Below are 20,151 nucleotides of genomic sequence, written 5' to 3' on the forward strand. Positions count from 1 at the left end.
AATTGTGCAATTCCTGTCTTCTCATCCCTAATTAACAAGGGTCACTGGTCCATGGTGATTATTTGAGCAATCACTGTTGCCTTTGATGGCGCTGATCATGAAACTTTATTGACTTGTCAGGAGAAGGTAAGCTACTTGAGGGAAAAGACTGGTTTCTTTCTTTTGTATCTCTAGTGTGAGAAGAAAGAAAATACAATTAACTTTGTTAGGGGATTTTACGAAGGACCTGAAGGGGAATGATTATGGTAACATTCCCAGAGGGCTTAGCTAGGGATTATTATAGGGAAAGCCCAAGTGAGGAGATTCCATCTTGAACATGACACTTTCTCTGTGATGTAAGAGTCTTAGAGTTTCCTAGATTCTAGAGCATCAAGAGATTAAATGACTTTTGTAAGGTCAAAGAGCCAGTATGTGTCAGAGCCAGGACGTGAAATCAGATCTTCCTCACTTTCGACCAGCTTTCTACGCGCTTTTCCATAACTATCCCACAGTGCTTTTCTTTCTTTTTTGTGTGTGTGACAATAGGAGTTAAGTGACTTGCCCAGGGTCACACAGCTAATAAGTGTCTGAGATTCGATTTGAAATCAGGTCCCCTTGATTCTAGGACCAGTGCTCTATTCACTGTACCACCTAGTTGCTCCCCCTACAATGCTTTTCTAACCCCTACTAATAGTATGTTGCCAGTCATCCAAAGTGAACAAAACTTCTGCTCCAAAATGGGGGGGGGGCTAGGCAATGGGCTTAAGTGACTTGCCCAGAGTCACACAGCTGGTAAGTGTCAAGTATCTGAGGTCAGATTTGAACTCAGGTCCTCCTGACTCCAGGCCTGGTGCTGTATCTATTGTACTACTTACTTGCCCTCTGCTCCAAATTTAATGCTGTTTTTAGATCCACCTGAAAAGATGGAAGACAGGTATGTGAAAAGGGTTAAAATACTTTTTCCCCTTACTTCTGTCTTCACTTGTCTTTTAGACCCAAAAAGATGTAGTGATAACATCGGGGTGAATTCAGACCCAGTGTGTAGCAATGAACTGAGGGAAAGAGGTATAGTAACAGTTTCCCTTTTTTGTCCAAAAAGGGATGAAATCCTGAGAGGTTGGGGAGAGGAGAAGAAAGAAGACACATGTTTTGTTTTATCTGTTTTGTCACTTCCAAGAATCAAGCCATCCTCCTGCTCACCACTCTGGATTACAGTATTTTTAGTAAAATGGTATTTATCCTTTGGGCTACTCTGAAAACCCTGGAGATTATCTGGCTCAACCAATGCCTTTAAAAATGAGGAAAGCTAGGCAGTATATTGGATAGAGCACCAGCCCTGAAGTCAGGAGGACCTGAGTTCAAATCCAGCCTCAGACCAAATACTTGACACTTAGTAGCTGTGTGATGCTGGGCAAGTCATTTAACCCCATTTGCCTAAATAAATGAATGAATGAATGAATGAATGAATGATAGAATAGATAGATAGATAGATAGATAAATATATAAATAAATAAATAGAATTAAAATGAGGAAAGAGGTCCAGAGAGAACTGCTGAGACTTACCTGTGGTTAGAACCCAGGTCTCTTAGCTTTATGCCTGGGGCTCTCTTTACTATATCTTACTGCCTTTCAATGTTGGGCCTAAACTTATAGGGTCATAGGACCCCTGAAGAGTCTCCAAAGCTCTGCCTTTTAAGATGAACCATCATTATACAATAATTTCTCTCCCCTACTAAAAAGGGAAGAAAGCCAAAAAAAAACTACTAAGGAAGAACTCCCACCAAGATCATCTACTTGAAGGCATGAGCAGTGACGTGGTGCCACAGAAACAGTTCTGAACTTGGAATCACAGGACCTGAGTTCCAATTCTGGTTTTGCCATTTACTCTCTGTGTGACCCTGAGCAATTCAGCCTCTTTTGGTCTCAGTTTCCTCATCTACACAATGAGGGATGGCCTAGCCCAGTGGTGTTAAAATCAAATAGAAACAGAGGCCACTAAACTACATATAAGGATCCCTAGGGGGTTGAATATTGACTGAGTTTTAACATGTAATATTGTCTATACTTTATTGCATTTTAATTTATTTTGTTAAATATTTCCCAAATGCATTTCAATCTAGTTCAGGCCACACTCAAGGTTATTGTGAGTAATGTCTTTGACACTTCTGGACTATGGTATCTTTCAGCTCTAGATCTAGAAGCCTATGTGGCTATTGTCTTCAATTTTTGAAAAAAAAAACTGTCATGTGGAATAGGAATTCAGCTTGTTTTACCGTAGAGTTCTAGAGCAAGAGTTGTTCACCTTTTCTGAGTAATGGATCCCTTTCACAATCTGGTAAAGCCAATAGACCTCTCCCAGAATATTTTTTTTAATTCATGATTAAAGAGAATGTTCAATCTCTGAGGTTAGTAAAAATAAAGATATAATTTTTTTCCCATACAAATTCACAGACCTCCCTGAGACTATGAACCTTCAGGAGTCAGTGAATCCCAGTTTAAGAACCCTTGTTCTAGAGTGAAGCAGATTTTAAGACAACATAGGGAAAACTTTAGAGCTGTCCATAAGTGAAGTAGTGAGTTTCCCATAATTGGAGGTGTTGAAGTTAAATCTGGGAAACCATTTGCAAAGCTCTTAGCCAGTATTTAGCACATAGTAGGCACTTAATAAATGCTTGCTCCCTTCCCCCCCCAGAGGAGTTTCTTGCATCGGGCTGAAAGTAGAACTGAATGATGTCTTAGGAACTTTCCCAACTCTGGTATTTTGTAGTTCTCTTAAATCAGAACATTGCAAATGAGCGTGGTGCTGTAAGGACTGAATTGAATCATCATTGTCCTGTGAAATAACCATTCTTTTTAAATTTAGATGATCAATTAGCTAGGAGAGTTTTTAGTGAATGACTTAAAATGTGCTTATGTTTGCTCCTATTAGAGAGCTAGGTTAGAAAAAAATGATAATATAATTTTTAATAGTCAAATAAGTTACTTCTTTCTATAGCTTGATATTTATTCCTGGGTTCATTGTGCTAATTTTTACTTTCTTACAATGATTTTTAGAGCAATTAAAACCCAATGAAAAAAGTATTGATTTTATCTTAGACCTTTTGGTTTCAAGCAATGTTCTCATTTAAATCCAAGCAGGCTCATTATTACTGAGCCATTATCAAAAAGAAATATACTTTTTTTTTTGACTCTTCACTAGTAGGATAGCATCTAGAGTACTATGTTCATTTCTGAACACCACCATCTAGAAGGACATTGGAAAGTTGGAGCCCCTCAAAAGAAATATGATCAGAATGATGAGACAACCCAAGCCCATACTCTCCAAAGACAGTTTCCATAAGTACTGAAATATTTATAGCGATATTTTTGTAATTCAAAGAACTTGGAATAATGTGTACATTCATCAGTTGAGAATGAAGCAAAATTGTGGTATATGAATGTAATGAAGTAGTATTGGGCAATAAGAAATAACAAATATGAAGACATTAATGAAATTTGGTAAGAATTGTATGAACTGAGGTAGGGTGAAGTAGCAGAACCAAGAGAATAATATACACATTGGCCACAAGCACATAAATGAAAAGAATATCAAAAGGGAGCCAAGCTCTCAGTAATTACAATAAACAATACTGATCCTAGAGAATTGATAATGAAACAGTCCTCCTACCTCTCTGTGGACAGGTGGAGGATGGGATCATAGAAGCAGAATAATGCACATACTTTCAGATATGGTCACCATTTGGATTAGTTTTATTTAGCTATTTTTTTTAATTACAAGGGAGAGTTGAATGCTTGACAGAGTAAGAGCAATATATAGAAATGATTGTGATATAAAAACCTAAGAAATCAAAAAAATGTATTTTAAGGGTCTATTAAAGGAATTAAGGACTTTCAGCCTTCAGAAGAAAAGATGCATCAGGGAAGTAATCAATGTCTTCAAATATTTGCAGGGTTACCATATGGATTTATTTGACTAACTCTGACAAGTCTCAAAGAACAGAGTCAGGAGCAGTAGGGAAGAGTAATAGAAAAGCAAATTTCAGTTTTATATCTGAAGAATTATCTCACAATTTTAACAATGGTACAAAGGATAGAATGGGAGGACTCCAGAATTGGTGTGATCCCCATTGACATAGGTCTTCAACAGGAGACCTGAAGATCAGTTTAGGAGGATATTAGAGAGGGAATTCATGCTTCAGGTAAATGGTTGGACTACATACCCTTTGAGGTCCCTACCAAATCCCAAGATATTCTAGGATACAATGTTGATTCAAGGATGTTATCAGTCATAGAGAACCAAGCTTTCTATAGTGGCAGGTTGTCCTGATGAGATTTTTTTTTATAATTTATGAAACTCACAGATATTCCTGGGGCCCAGATAGCAAATGCAAATTAAATCAAGCCCGGCAGCTCAAAGCTTAAAACTCCCCATAAAAAGAGCTCCCACTGACTTCAAAGGCAGATTTGGGCCAAAGGGTGGAGAAGCAGAAGGGTTATGTGATTTGCCCTGAAACCTCCCATTGAATCAATGGCAGATGCAGAATTCTGAGACCTGGCAGCTCCCTGACCTGCTCCAAGTCTTCTTTCCTCTAGAGGACCAGGGTTTTGCAGCCTGATTTCTGGCAAATCCATCATTTTCAAAATCATGGATTTCCCTCAAAATGAACATTTTAACAGGAGTCATGAGGTGTGTTCCTCCCTTTGTCTGGGTCCCAGATTTTGAGTGAATAAAAACAAAGCAAGCTGCCACATAACACGCTTACCTTTCTTTTTGGTGGAGAAATCTATTGCTTCTTAGCAGGAAAAACAAAACCCCTCTATGAAGGGGACAGTACCAAGAAGAGGGCAGAATGCCATCTCAACATGGAGTTCTACAAAGGAGAAATTCCTCAAGGATTGACCGTACAAGGCAGTTAAGGATGAAACTGTTTGGGCCTCCTGAATTGAAAGCAAACTAGATGAATGGCAGATATGATGGATTAAAATTCACTGAGGAAAGACAGCCAGCCCCAAACTGCCTGAATAGGGGATGCAGGGATGAAAGGAAATTCACCCTCCAATTTCCAATCATGAGAAAAGTGGCAAAGCAGCCAAATTTCAGGCTCCCTCAGATTTACACTTTATCTGCTAATTAGCATGAACATGTCTGGTAGAGGTATCTCACCAGCTTGTGGTACAATAAAAACGGGAATGTGTTATCACCACAGAATGTCTAATTGCTTTAAGCCCTGGCTGAAAATTGCAGGGTACTGTGTTTCAGAATTTGTATATATTTATTGTTAGAGATAAACTTGTTGAAGTTGATCTAATCTAATTTCATGTTATAATTCCTGTTTAAGATAATTTTAGTGTCAGCAAGCCAAGGGCTGAAGTAAATACTGCAGTAAATTGTACTACATTAAAATACCAGAGCGATATAACCATTCAGCCATGCACGGCTGCGTTTATTGTTTAAGGACAAAAAAAAAAAAAAGATTCTCTGATTACATCAAAACTGGAACTATATCCTGCAGGGCAGCACAGGCCATACAACCTATCTGATGAAGGCAGTTAGCCTTGTAAGGAACTGAACTCTCTCTGTCAGCTCCTCGGAAATATGCATCATTAAAAAACGTAGATTTCCTCTTTCCTTAGGTGGAATTTATTATTTTGTAAAATCTTTTTCAATTGCCCACTACCTCCCCACAAAGGAAATGCATTAGGACAGATTATTTGGCTTTACATCATAACAAAATAAATATTTGTTTTAAGGTTGAATTAAGACCTGGTTTGAATTCCTCCTTAAATTGTTAAACAGGACAATTTTTTTTTTGCTAGGAAAAGGAAACGATTTCATGTTTTTCAGTAATATGATATCACGGCAGAGGCTACCAAATCATGCAAAAGCTATTTCTTATGTTCTTTCTAAATAGGGGATTACAGCTAGAACATTGCCTGAATACAGATTGTCCTTTTTTTCGTGTCATTGTGTTGAACCTGAAAAACTTGGAGGATTTTAGTACTAATACTGACTGCTTGGTAGTCAGGAATCCTGGATTTAATTTCTGCCCAGTTCTATGACCTTGGACAAGTTCTTTATCTTCCTCCTGAACTTCCATTTGTTGGTGGATCATTAACTTAGAGTCAGAAGAGATCTTAGAATTCAACTAGCCCAAACCCTTCATATTACAGAAGGGGAAACTGAGGGCCAAAGAGAATGTGTACCTTGCTCAAGGCCATACTCAAGTTCATACTCAGATAGATTCAAATCCAGGTCCTTGGACTCAAAATCCAAGGCTCTTTGCTCTCCATCAGAAGGCTTCCATTGGAGAAAAAGAGATTTAAGGGACTTGTCTTCTCCACAATACCGGTACCTTCATGCTTATTGCATACTTCTTTTAAGAAATTTAAAACTCTTCTCAAAAGTTCTTTCATTAATACTCCATCCATCCCTTTGAGGAAGCTACTTGGCAGATACTATAATTGGTGTTCATCTATAGAATACGATCTGTCTTATTATTGCTCTTCTGAAAAGTGCCCTAGAATTTTAATATCTCTCCATGGTCTGTACTTGATTCTTCCTTCTCATGTGAAAGACCTCATGGGCTAATGAGGCCCTGAATGGCGTGGGCCCATCCCATAATGCTGATGTAGTGGTTCTCCCTGATCCTTCCTGCATGTTGCAATAATTAAACCATATAGATTAAAGTCCCAAAACTTTGAAATTCTCTGCCCTGGGGGGGAACTACTTCACTCAGCACATTCAAAGTTCCACTCCATTCTTCCTTTTATTGCTCCCTTTTAACATGGGAAATTGATATTTTATATTTAATGATTCCTAATGATAGTTTTGCACACAGCTTTGCAAGGCCATGCATATTAAAGGCGCTACCAGTATAAAAATAAAAAGCATTTTGCCCTGTGTTGTAAGGAGAGTGAACAGAACTGAGGTCTTTCCCTGGAGGCATTGCTGGGACTCAGGAAGGGGCAGTGGAAACAATGACTCCTGTGGTTTTCTGCAGCGGTCAAAAGTTTTGAATAGAGGTGTTAACCCTGCTGTTCCGGCCAGCTCCCAGTTAGCTAAGGATTTATGTGATGCTGGTTCAGATTCTTCTCGAGACTCCAGAGAAATGGGGGATTATTCTCCTTCCTGCTTCCTACCCAAACTGTTGTGCACTGGTTAAAAGCAACTCTTCGTGTTTTATCCCAAAAGCAGCAGCTGCCCTTTGCAGTCACTGATTCCCAAATCAGCCTGTTCTTGGTTCAGGAAGCATTTTGGAATCCTGCTGAACAAACTCAAAACAGCCATTCTACAGACCATATGAAAACCAGTGCTTCCCTCCAACCAAACTCCAGCAAGGAGAGAAAATTCACAAGCATTTTTAAGTGCCTGCTATGTACCAGGCACACTTTGCCAGGCACTGGGGATGCAAATCAATCAACAAGCATTTATCAAGTGCCTGCTGTGTGCCAAGCACCACGATGGGTGCTGAGAATACAAGAACAAAATTTAACCAGTTCCAGTGCTCAAGGAGAACATATAAATAGAAACAAATATATACCAAATAATGTGAGGTAATTTCAGGGGGGGAGGCACTGGCAGCTGGGGAGGGGGAGTAAGGATGGGAGGGGGGATCAGGAAAGGACTCATGTAGAAAGAAGATGACCCTAGAGCAGAGTCTCAAAGAAACTTAAGGATTCTAAGAAGTGGAAAGGAGGAAGAAGGGCATTCTAGGCATGAGAAAAGAGACCTACAAAGGTTCAGGGACCAAAGATGGAACCTGAGGAACAGGGGGGGAGAAAAGGAGAAAGCAAAACAGTACTTTCCTTCAAGAAGCCATGATTCTGCTGAGTTATCTATTGCAGGGTAACATTACCCTCACAGTGGCTGGGGTCATTTTAATGCTACCTCTAGATGAAAAATGTTTCAAAATATGTACCTGGAGAAGTAGCAGAGAGGTTCTGAGGAAGCACAGAGGTTTATCACAATTCCTAGGTGGCACAAGGAAGAAATGAGGAAACAAATCAAGAAACATTTATTAAACACTCATTGTATGCAGAGTACTGTTCTAGGTCCAGGGCAGGGACCCAGAGATATAAATTATGATTCATAACCTAAATTCTAACAAAGAACCTTTTTCTTCCTCCTCTTTCTCCTCTTCCTCTTTCTTTTCTTCCTCCTCCTAATCATGAACAATAATCGTCAATAGATCATAACTGAACCCCCTTTCTTTGCTTTCATTCAAGATTGGCACTCTCCTTTCTAATAGTGCCATCATTAACATTCTCTAGCATTCTGATTTGACAAGGTTATTTAAAATATACTTCATGTCATTAGACTTTGTGCTATGAGGCAGCTCAACAGGATTGAAAACTGAGGCTCAGTGTTTTACCCAAAGTCCCTTAGAAATAGAGTGGTATAATGATGATGTTCAGTCGTGTCCAACTCTTTATGACCCCATTTGGGCTTCTCTTGGCAAAGACACTGGGGCAGTGTGCCATTTCCTCCTCCAGCTCATTTGACATGTGAGGAAACTGAGGCAAACAGGGTTAAGTGACTTGCACAGGGTCACACAGCTGGTAAATGTCTGAGGTCAGATTTGAACTCAAGAAGAAGATTCTTCTTGACTTTAAGCCCAACACTCTGTTCACTGTGCCATCTAGCTGTCCTGTGCAGTAGTACAGCTTAAAATAAAACAAGCAGCTCTTAGGCTACTAGCTTCTTTCCTACTAGAGTTGCCAACTAGTAAATATTGGACTGCCTTGTCCCATATTTTATAACTGAAGCCAGAGGGTACTCTTAGAGCTACCGCTTGGTACAGCCAAGTTGTTTTTTTTTTAAGCTTAAGTTTTGATAACTCTAATTACTGGTTTTCATTTGTTACGACTTTCAGAAATAGTGAGTTCTTAGAAATCAATTGTATTTCTTAATTTCTGTTAAAGAGTTCTAGCACCCCAATAGAAATACCAGCCAAGCCTTTGATCCAAACATCTACATGGGCTAAGAAACCCTTGGGGTTTCATTTTTGGTTTTGATCTCTTTTTTTTTTTATCAAGAAGTAGTTTGTCATAGAAGCTTTCTTATTTCCTAATTGTCTTTATTTTTGTTTTGTCTTATGGAAGGCATATTGTAAGGAAGTTCACATGGCGAACTTCCAGTAAACGGGACTATTCTCCATCTCCCATTCTGATCCTGCCTTCTCCTTGTCTTTGTGCCTTTGTTAAAGCTATACCTCCTGCCTGCAATGGATTCTCCCTTTCTCTTGCTTCCTTTCCTATTATTCACTTGCTATTGAAGTCCCTCCTTCCTTCAAGCTCTCATGCCACTTCTTCCATAAAGTCTGACTGGATTCCCTCCCTAAGGCAGGTAAAAAGTGGCATTTCCTTCATTACAATACTTAGCCCAGACTTTTCCTTCAGACTCCATTGGATCATACAGTTAGAGCTGGAAAGTGTCTTAAATATCTTTTAGTCCAACCCCTCACGAGGAATTTGTTGTTGTAGTTGTGTTCAGTCATTTCAGTCCTATACAACTTTTGTTGTATACTCCATTTGGAGTTTTCTTGGCAAAGATACTGGAGTGATTTACCATTCCTTCTCCAGTTCATTTTACAGATGAGGAACTGAGACAAACAGGGTTAAGTGACTTGCCCAGGGTCACATGGCTAGTAAGTATCTGAAGTCAGATTTGAACTCAAGAAGATGAGTCTTCCTGACTCCAGGCCTGGCTGTCCATCCACTGTACCACCTAGCTGCCCAAGTTAGACTCAAATCACAAAGTGACTTGCCCAAGGCCACACCAGTAGTAGCAAGGACCTTATTCATCATGCTCAGTACTCCACCTCCATCTCTTGCCCTTTCACTGTCTGTTCCTCAGAGCTACAATGGTCTTCCTCTTCACCCCCACCTCTTAGATTTCCTTGTATCTTTCAAGACTCAGCTCAAATTCTACCTCCTGTAAGAGGCCTTCCCCAGTCTCGTCCCCACACCAACCCCCCTACACATACCCCAACATCAGTCATTTCACTATTTGAGCCTTGGGAAATCACTTAACCTCTATCTGCATCAATTTCCCCAAATGCAAAATGGAAATAATGAGAGCACCTACCTTACAGAATTATCATGAGGATCAAATGGATCAAATATTCATAAAGTGCTTAGCACTGTGCCTGGCACGCAGTAGGCACTTAAATGCTTAAATGCCCCCTTTCCCCTCTACGATTACCCCCAACCATCTATTTTGTATATATCTTGTATATACCTAGCTATTTATATAGTGTTGCTCCCATTAGAATGTAAGCTCCTCGAAGGCAAGGAATATTTTTTTCCTTTCTTTGTAGCCCTAGTACTTGACACAAAATAAATGCTTAATAAATGCTTATTGACTCACTGACTTAGGTGCTCTAACTTTAAATCCACTTTCTACTACACCACACCTCCTTGTATGGTTTCTCATTCTCCCTCACGGCATAGTTATTTGTAGACTTGTACTTCTCCCTATTAGATTATGTGCTTCTTGAGAACAGGATGGCCAGTGTGATACCTGTTTTTATAGCCACACTCCCTAATATCATGCACTGTACATTGTAAGCCCTTGATAATTTTTTTTAATTTAATGTTAGATAATAAGTTGAGCATCTTTGCACTAAAGACATCATTAAAGAAACAGATGACCACAAAATGAAGTGGTCAACTCACATATCAGGAACAAAGGACAACTGACGGGTAGTCTAAAAATGTTGTTATGGTACCTACAAGACACTAAAAAGAACTAAAGGAAGACCTCCTCTACACTGGATAGGTCCTCTTTGAGGGATTCGTTGGAGGTCATGGTCAAGAGTGGCACAGGATGAATGAGTTGTCATCTGTACCCATGAAATGAGTACCCACCATGATAAGATCATGGTTACATCAAAGCAGCAAAGGAACAGGACTGAAATCTACCCACAGGTTGCCTTGGATGATGGCATTTAAAAAATAGTCTGTCCTGGTTCCTTTCTCTTGATATAACCCTGTCTGAAGCATCTTCCCTGAAGACCCTCTTTTCAGTCTTTAAGCATCTCCTCCTCTGATTCCCTCTTTAATTCCTTTCTCCTACTTAGAGTACTAACTATATCATTCAGAATCTGCTGAAAAATAATACTACGGTTAACAATAACTAGCGAATGTGCTTCAGAAAAAAATGGGTAGAGAAAACTCACTTCTAAAGAAATGGATTAGGGTAAGGGTTGCTTTCCAGGGGTCTAGGACCATAGGTACACTGAGAGAATGATGAAAAGGGCAAAAGTAAACTCCACTTAGAGCCCACAGAAAGATTTGCAGGGGGAGCCAAATAGGGATGTGCCATCTTCACCTATGAGCCAATGACCAGATTAAAGCTTGCTAAGCACAAGGCAGAAGCAAAATTAAAATGCAGTACAGCCCAGAGGCCTGAGGAGATGAGGATGATGAGGAAGATGCCCAGAGATAAAACTAAAAAGCATGTTCTGAGATATATCAAGAATCCCAAAAGGCCTGGCAGATCTGCCAACCAAAATCTACCTTTAGTTAGAAGTCTGAATTGCTCTTGCTTTCCACATTCTCACCCTAGATTGGGTTGAAAGTAGGGAAAAGGAAACAGGATTGTGTATCCCATAAGCCACATCAACTCAACCAATCCATGGCTAAATTTAAATTGGGATAAAAAACTCTATGCTTTGTAAACTCATCCGTTTCTATGCTTGAATATTTGTTTTCTTTTCCCTAGTTTCCTAGCTAAAGTCTTAGTTGAAAAATTCCAAACTTGTCTTGGCTGAACCAAAGGAAAAAGGGATTTTTCCACACCTCAGTTAGTATGGATAGGAAAGCCATATGCTCCTGGAGTCCTAATTCACTTGTGGTAGTAATTGTGGAAGATCAGAATCAAAAAAGAAACCAGAAGAGTTAAGGCACATAAGTGGGTTAAAAACACAGGATGAAAAGAACAGAGGGACAAATAGGGAGGAATGAACCCTGCTCACAACCTTTTCCAATACCTGCCCTCTTGGATATAAGTTGGTCAATACTGAACCACCTCCAGTGCTCTGTGGGGGAGAAATCCTAAACCAGGACTTATTTCATAGAGTCAACATTTCCTGTCTTCAGCCTTCTCTGTTTCCCTAGTTGGTCCCTTAAGAGCTGGTCCATAAAACAGCTAATCGCTGTACAATTAGAAGCCTGGTGTCCCAATTATAACATTCAGGAGACCCCACCCCTTCCCTCAAATCTACTTTCTCTACAGAATCCTCAATCACCACATCTCTTCTACCATCCCTTCCTCCATACTCCTGCCTGAATCTCATTCCGCTATTTTCATGTCTCCCTCCTCTTCCCTTCACCAAAACATACTCTTCTATGAAGAGGCCTTTTCTATCGTTTTTGTGACTCACTTCTGCCAAAGCTTCTTCCTATTTCTTCTACCATCTGCCTGTTAAGAGTGGTGTCTGGGCTATTTTCTCTCCATGGAGCCCAGGAGCAAGGCCAGGCAGCTGTGGGTAGGCTTCCTCTCTGGCTTTTAGGCCTAAATGAAGCTATCATCGGCAATCTTCAAATTGTGGTGAGCCTTGTGTATTGCTCAGATCAGCTTCTGACTTTACCATAATTCTAGGCTTGGACATTGTAATGCTGGGCTGATAGCGGAAATACCATGTTCTCTCTGCGCCTCATGACTCTAGTATAACCCAATTTGTTTACCATAATGAAACAAAGCCATTAACTATTGGGCCTTGCTCTATAGCATGCAATGAACTTCTGAAAGTTTATCATCATCCAGAAGAAGAAAACATGTGTAAGACATTACTGGAAAAAAAAAGTTAAAGATACGCTGGGATTGTTTCTTTTTCCTGTTCCTATCATCTGTGCTTAGAATGAACAACAATAAGGTTTTGTAAAGTGTTTTGCGATTTACTATGCCCTTTACAAATCCGTTCTTCCATTTGACACACAAAAGTATTGTGAGGTAGTTGCTATTTTTATTTCCATTTTAGAGATGAGGAAACTGAGGCTCAATGTGACTTGATGCGGGCAAAATAGCTAGCAGATATCAGGTAGGATTCAATCCTAAACCCTCTGGACTTCAAGCCCAGCAGTATACTCTTATTATGGCACAAAAGTCAGAGACTAAAGTAAATTGCTTCTTTTAGGAGTCTACTGAGAAACTTACCATGTGTAAAGCCAGCCTTCAAAATGAAAAAAGAGAGTGAAACTATGGAGACAGGTCTGGATAGCCAGGTGAAAAAGGAGGGTAAGGGCGAGAGGGCATAATGGTACTCCTCCTCTCCTCCACACCACCTCCTACCTATATCGATAGGAGTTATTATTCCAGGGATGATAGAATAACTGTGAGGCTCCAATTACTACAATCTATCTGCGGTCTTATCTGCATGGGTACTCCTTGCTGAGATACAGAACACAGTCCGTCTATGCCTCCCCATCACCCTGAGAGACTTCATCCATGTCTTCTTATGTGCACAGCAAGTTTACCTGCTAGGCTGGTGTCCTTCCTTCCTCTTAGCTGAAATCCCTCCTTCTGCAAGCAGCCTTTCCCAGTACTCCTTAAAGTTAGTGCTTCCCTCTGATTTCCTCTCTGTTTGGTTCTGCTTGTATCTTGTTGGTATATAGTTATTTGCATGCTGTTCCTCCTTTGGATTGTGAACTCGTTGAAAGCAGGGATTATTTTTGCCTTTCTTTGTATTTCCAGGGTCAGAACAGTGTCTGGCACATACAAGGTGCTTAATACATGCTTGCTGACAATTTGACTTCTCTTGAAATGATGAAGGTCTGTCCTTCAGTTATCTCTCAATTTTCTTATGTGACTAACTTGTTTCTGTGGTGTCCCTTCAAAGCCTCGAACACAGATTGCTACCCATTACTACCAGCATGATATATCCAGCCCTGAACAGATCATACCTGAATGTTCAAAAAGGGTTCATTCCTCTTAAGAGGAACCACTGTCCTCCAAAATCCACAAAGGGGCCATTCTTTTCTCTTTCTCTGTCTGTCTCTGTCTCTCCCTCTATCTCTGTTTCTCTGTCATTCTATTGTCTCTCTGTCTTTGTCTCGCTGTATGTCTCCAGGCACCCACGAGAAAGAAAAAAGGAAAGGAAAACTAGTTAGCCTAAAATTAGAGAAAAATTAATCTCTTTCCTAACAGACACCAAACCTTTTCCATGATAAATCCACATATTTAGTTTCTCTCTCTGTCTCCTCTCTCTCTCTCTGTCTCTGTGTATGTCTCTCTCTGTCTCTCTCTCTCTGTACCTCTCTGTCTCTCCCTGTCTCTGTCTCTCTATCCCTCTCTCTTCTCTCTGTCTCTGTGTGTGTGTCTCTGTCTCTGTCTCTCTCTCTCTCTCTATCTCCCCCATATTTATTTGTTTTGCAGAGGGAACTCAATCCACCCTCTAGTTAATATATAGAATAGAGAATGTTACATAAGAAACAAAGAGGTTAAGTGATAAATTTCACAACTAGTACTTGTCAGAGGTACAATTTGCACCCAGGTCTTTCTGACTCCAAGTCTAGCACTCTTCCCACTACCTCAGACTGCCACTATATTTCTTTTCACATGTGGATCTTCCCAATTACTTGCTAACTCCATTTTTAAGGGTGAAATGGAACCATCTTTGGATCTACTGACGAGGCTGGTACTGCGTTGAAAAGAGTTAAGTCAGTCTAAAGTTATTTATTGGTATGGGAACTTTTGCCCCTAAAAAAGTTAATCATGAATAAAATCCTCAGTATTGTTTACTTTTCATTTTAAATGAAAAAAGAGTCTGTAAAGACCAGATAAATGGCAGCTTTAGTCAAGTAAAATATGGGGCCATATATTAAGTGGAAGTTTCCACCACCACCACCAAAGTCACAGGAGTGATTCCCACAGATAGCTAGCAACCTCCTGACCAACCTCTTGCCAAGTCAATAAATCAGACCTTGACTGTGAGTTCCAATCCTTTAAACCACTGAATTGATGTGATCAGACTGGTTCGTTTATTTATATATTTATTCCCAGGGCCCTTTCATCTACGAGGTGTGAAACACATTCCAGAAGTTAAATAAACCCAGAAAGGCAACTCACTGTTTTCATGTAGCTTTGTGTCAGAATAAATCTTCCTTGGCACTACAATCCTGCTCTTACATTGCATATAACATTATGATTACAGTTTACCAGAATCCAGTTTGGGGTTTTTGCTCATATAATATATATAGATATAGATATGGTTATACACATATGTGTATCTATATACAGCTATGTAGACATTTATATAGAATGTCTGTGTGTATATGAAAATGAGACCTTTATTTGCCTCCATAAGGTGCCAGATGATTAAAATTAGAAAAACCCAGCCAAGTTTTCAGAGTTTCTTTTGAAAAAATCTCAAAATCCTGCAAAGTTGATCTACTTTATTGAGAAACTAAAAAGGAATGGTGAGACCATTTCAGCTTCATAGAGTTTGCTCTTTAAGAGTAGATGAAAAGAGGAACCCATGAAAAAGAGGGAAGTAAGGGGAATTAATTAGCACAATATCAGAGAAAAATGAATCTCTTTCCTAACAGAGACCAATCCTCTTCCATGAGAAATCCAGATATTTCATTTTATTCAACCAAGTTTTGTAGGGGAGCTGGCATTATACCAGGGATTGGAGGGAATGCAAAGAAAATAAGACTGTGGTCTCTGCTCTCAAGGAACTTATACTCTAGTAGACCAAGTTTAAAACAAGTGCACAGATAACTATAACAAAACAAAGATTTTGTTATAAATGTTATAAATGCATAGGAGAAAGTATTGTGATTGAAAGAGCTCAAAATCATTTTAAAAACAGAGCTCAATCCCATTATAGCTCAAAAGCTCTAACTCTATAGGGAATGCAGAGAGATTAAAGAAGGAATAAATAAGAACATAGGCCATGAATCAGAGAATAACATTTCAGCAAAGACAAAAAAAGGAAGACAATTAATGAAGAAAACAAGGGAAAAAATACTTACAAAAAAGTTCAGAAGAAATAGAAGAGTAGAGAGTTTTAATTAATCACCAAAATGAAAGAGAAAAAAGAAGGGGGGGCCTAAATAAATAAAGGGAAAAGAAATTAATGATTTAAGGAAATCTAAGAATTAGGGAAAAGATTGACAAAAGGAGTAGGAGAAAGAGAACCTGTGAGAATAGGATGCATCCAAGTAGTTTGAAGCACACAAAACATAAGGGCAAAGTATTGACTTAAAACAGGAAAAATATTATTTTTAATCTTTTAAAAAATATTAGAGATGCATATGGAGAAAACAAAAATCTTAATTCTCATAACTTTAAAAGTGAATGGACTAAACAAGCCATCAAAATGAAAGAATGACAAAAAGATTTTTCTTAAAAATCTACAATCTATTGCTTGCTTACAAGAAGCACATCTAAGGGGCAGCTAGGTGGCGGAATGGATAGAGCACTGGCTCTGAAAACAGGAGGACCTGAGTTCAAATGTGACCTCAGACACATAACACTCACTAGCTGTGTGACTCTGGGCAAATCACTTACCCCCAATTGCCTCACAGAAAAAAAAATCTAAAAAAGCAAAGATACAAATAAAATCAAAATGAGAGACTAGAATAAAATTGACAATGTATTGAGTGAATCCAAAAAATCAGAAATTGCAGTCATATCAGGCAAAATAAAAATAGAAATTCAAAGTATCAATTAGAGATAAATAAAGAAATTATATTATGCTTAAAAGAGCTATTAAATGATGATAAAACTGGACACCAAATGGTACAGTATCTAAATCATGAAAGAAAAATTCAATTCTAAAAAAAATAGATAGTAATAAAATAATAGTATCAAACTTCAATATCATTCTCAGACAATATAAAACTTATCAAATTGTTGAAGAACCTAGAGTTAAAGTATTTTTGATGTTCTGAGTGGGAACAATAAAAATATACAATATGTTTGTATATGTATACATATAGACATATATACATACATATACTCAGGACCAAAGTGGCATTTTTACAAAAATCAAACATTAGGGTTCATATAGAGAAACTATAAATGAGTATAAAATAGCAGAAGTACTCAGCACATCCTTGACAGATCACAGCACAATAAAAATAGTAAACAAGACAAGGAGAACAAGCAAAAGATACATATCTAAATAAAAATTTAATAACAAAATCCTAGGGATAATTATTAACAGTATGTGAAATACAATGATAACAAGTAGAAAACACATAAAAATTTCTGACACAAATGTAGTGCAGTACTCAGGGGGGGAAATCATATCTCTAAAAGATACACATTTGCAAAATAGAAAAGGATCAATAAACTGAAAGCATAATTAAACAAATTAGAAAGTTAATATCTAAACAAGCCCCAAATATAAACAAAACAGGCCATCTTAAAAAAAACTAGAGGAAAAATAGATTAATTGGGAAACAAAAAGAATGTAGAACTAATTTTTAAACACTAAAACCTGTTTATTTGAAAAGATTTTTTTAAATGATATTCCTTTATATTTTTATATATGTATGTAAAAAATTATATTCCTTTAGCCAATCTGATTAAAAGTACAAGGAAGCAAAATCAACTTAACAAAATAAAGAATGGTCAAGGTGAAAACACAAATCCATAAAAAGATAAAAAGAATTATCAGAACCTGCTATACACAGTTTTACACCAACAAAACTGAAAATTCAAAGGAAAGACAAAATTATTTACAAAACTACTGAATACTTAAATGAACAGAAAACAAAATAGAGATTTTTTCAGCAAAGAAAATTGAACTACATGTAAAGGAACTTCCAGTGGGAAGGGTGGGTAGGATGGGAATTCTAGTACAGGTAAGTTTATAGGAAAATTGTATAGAAAGGCTAAAGAATAATTAATGCTTACATTACACAAATTATTTTCAAAACTGGGAAAGAAATCAGTTTACTAAGCTTCTTTTATGAGACAAAAATAGTCCTAATATCTAAACCTAAAAAGGACAAAGCAAAGAAAGTATTAACCAATATCCTTGTTTGTTTGTTTTGCTTTTTTTTGTTGTTGTTGGTGAGGCAATCAGGATTAAGTGACTTGCCCAGGGTCACACAGCTAGTAAATGTCAAGTGTCTGAGGCTGGATTTGAACTAAGCTCCTCATGACTCCAAGGCCAGAGCTCTATCCACTGTGCCACCTAGCTGCCCCCATTAATCAATATCCTTAATAAGTACTAATTCCAAAATTTTTAAATAAAACCTTGGCAAAAAGTCTACAGCAATTTATCCAAAAAAGCATTCAATATAATGAGGTTAAATTTATATCACAGACACAAGGAAAGAGTCAACATTAGGAAAATAACATAATTAATCACATTAAATTTTTTAAATATCCAAACTCTTATGAGTATCACATTTGATGCAGGTGGAAAAAAAAGATGAAAGAAAGAAAATAAAGAAAAAGAAAGAACTACAAAGTACTGATAAAGAAGGAAGCCTTTTTAGTACAATAAAAGGTTATCTGCCTAAAACCAAAGTTAGAATTATTGTATATGCAATGGGAAAACACTAGAAACTTTCCCAATAAATACAAGAGTAAAGATGTCTTCTATGTTACTTGACACAGTTCTAAAAATGCTAGCCATAGCAGTATAAAACAGAAAGAAATTAAAAGTCATAAAGACAGCAGACAAAACTATCTTTATTTGCTGTTCATATTATGGCTTACTTGGAAAATCCTAGGGAAGGAGCAAAAAAAAAAATTAAGGTAGAGACAAGAAGTTTTAGTGAAGCAATAGGTTCCAAAATAAACCTATTAAAAATCATTAAGTCAATAAGCATTTAAGTACCTACTACGTGCCAGGCACTGAGAAATGCTTTCCCTCAAGGAACTTACTGTCTGATGCAGGAGGCAGCATGTAGACAACTCTGTGCAAATGAGATACAGAAAGGGTTCATGAGAGATAATCTTAGATGGAAGGCACAATTAACATTCGGGGACACTAACATGAAATCAATAGCATTGTTATATAGCAAACTACCAAGAGAACACTTTACAGTTAATAATAATGTATTTCATTTGGAGAAACAAGAGATGTAGAATATCAAAGAAAATTAGGGGGAAAGGTAGGAACCCAATGGGAATACTACTGCAAGACTTTAAATTATATCATTAAGTAGTAATCACCAAAACTCTTTAGTAGTAAAACAGAAAAGTCGATCAATGGAACAGAGTAGATGAAGAATCAGAAATAACTGAGTTAATCATATAGGAGAAAGAAAGAGAGAGAGAGAGAGAGAGAGAGAGAAAGGAAGGAAAGAAGGAAGGAAGGAAGGAAGGAAGGAAGGAAGGAAGGAAGGAAGGAAGGAAGGAAGGAAGGAAGGAAGGAAGGAAGAAGGAAAACAAGAAAGAAAGAAAAGAAAGAAAACAAGAAAGAGAAAAGAAGGAAGGAAAGAAGGAAGGAAGGAAGAAATGCCTAAGAAAGAATTCTCTATTTTACAAGAAAATTACTTAGCAAGGGCTTATTTACCCAAAAAATCAGCAAAGTTGAAAAATATGGCAATAGTCAATGTTAGAGGGATTGTAGAAGAATGATCATACTAATGGATTATTAGTGAGTTGTGAATTGATCTAACCATTCTAGAAAATCTTTTGCACTTAGAAAATGACTTAATGTCTTAATCATTTGACTCAGTGATTACACTTAAAATTTCAATTTCAATTTCAATTCAGTAAACATTTACTAAGTACTTACTCTGCACCAGGCTCTGTGCTAAGAGCTGAAAATACAAATAAGAAAAAAAGCTGGTCTCTGCCCTCGAGGAACTTACAATCTAATGGGGGAAGAAAACACACAAAAAGGAAACTGCAAAACAGATGAGTATGGGAGGGTCAATGAGGAGGTCCCCACTGCGGCTTGGTGTTCCCTGGAATCAAAGTCAAGCAGAACTACTGACGGAAAAACATTGTAAGTCCTCTATAAAGGAAGGTTTTGGGAAGAGTTTCATGCTCCACTCTCCAGCCCTCCAATCAGAGGGGAGAGGCAACCGAGGAGGATGTTGTATATAAAACTTGAATCAATTTGCATTGTTATGAGATTTCAGGTGATGAGCTTATCCTGAAAGGGGGTGGGGGGTGAAGGTGGAGAAGAAAAAGACTAAAAGCAGAGCTGCCGATGGAAAATGGTGCAAAAATATAACCCAAAATGTTGATAATAA

The sequence above is a fragment of the Phascolarctos cinereus genome, unplaced genomic scaffold (assembly GCF_003287225.1).
Source record: "Phascolarctos cinereus isolate Bilbo 61053 unplaced genomic scaffold, phaCin_HiC Scaffold_4;HRSCAF=312, whole genome shotgun sequence".
Taxonomy (NCBI): domain Eukaryota; kingdom Metazoa; phylum Chordata; class Mammalia; order Diprotodontia; family Phascolarctidae; genus Phascolarctos; species Phascolarctos cinereus.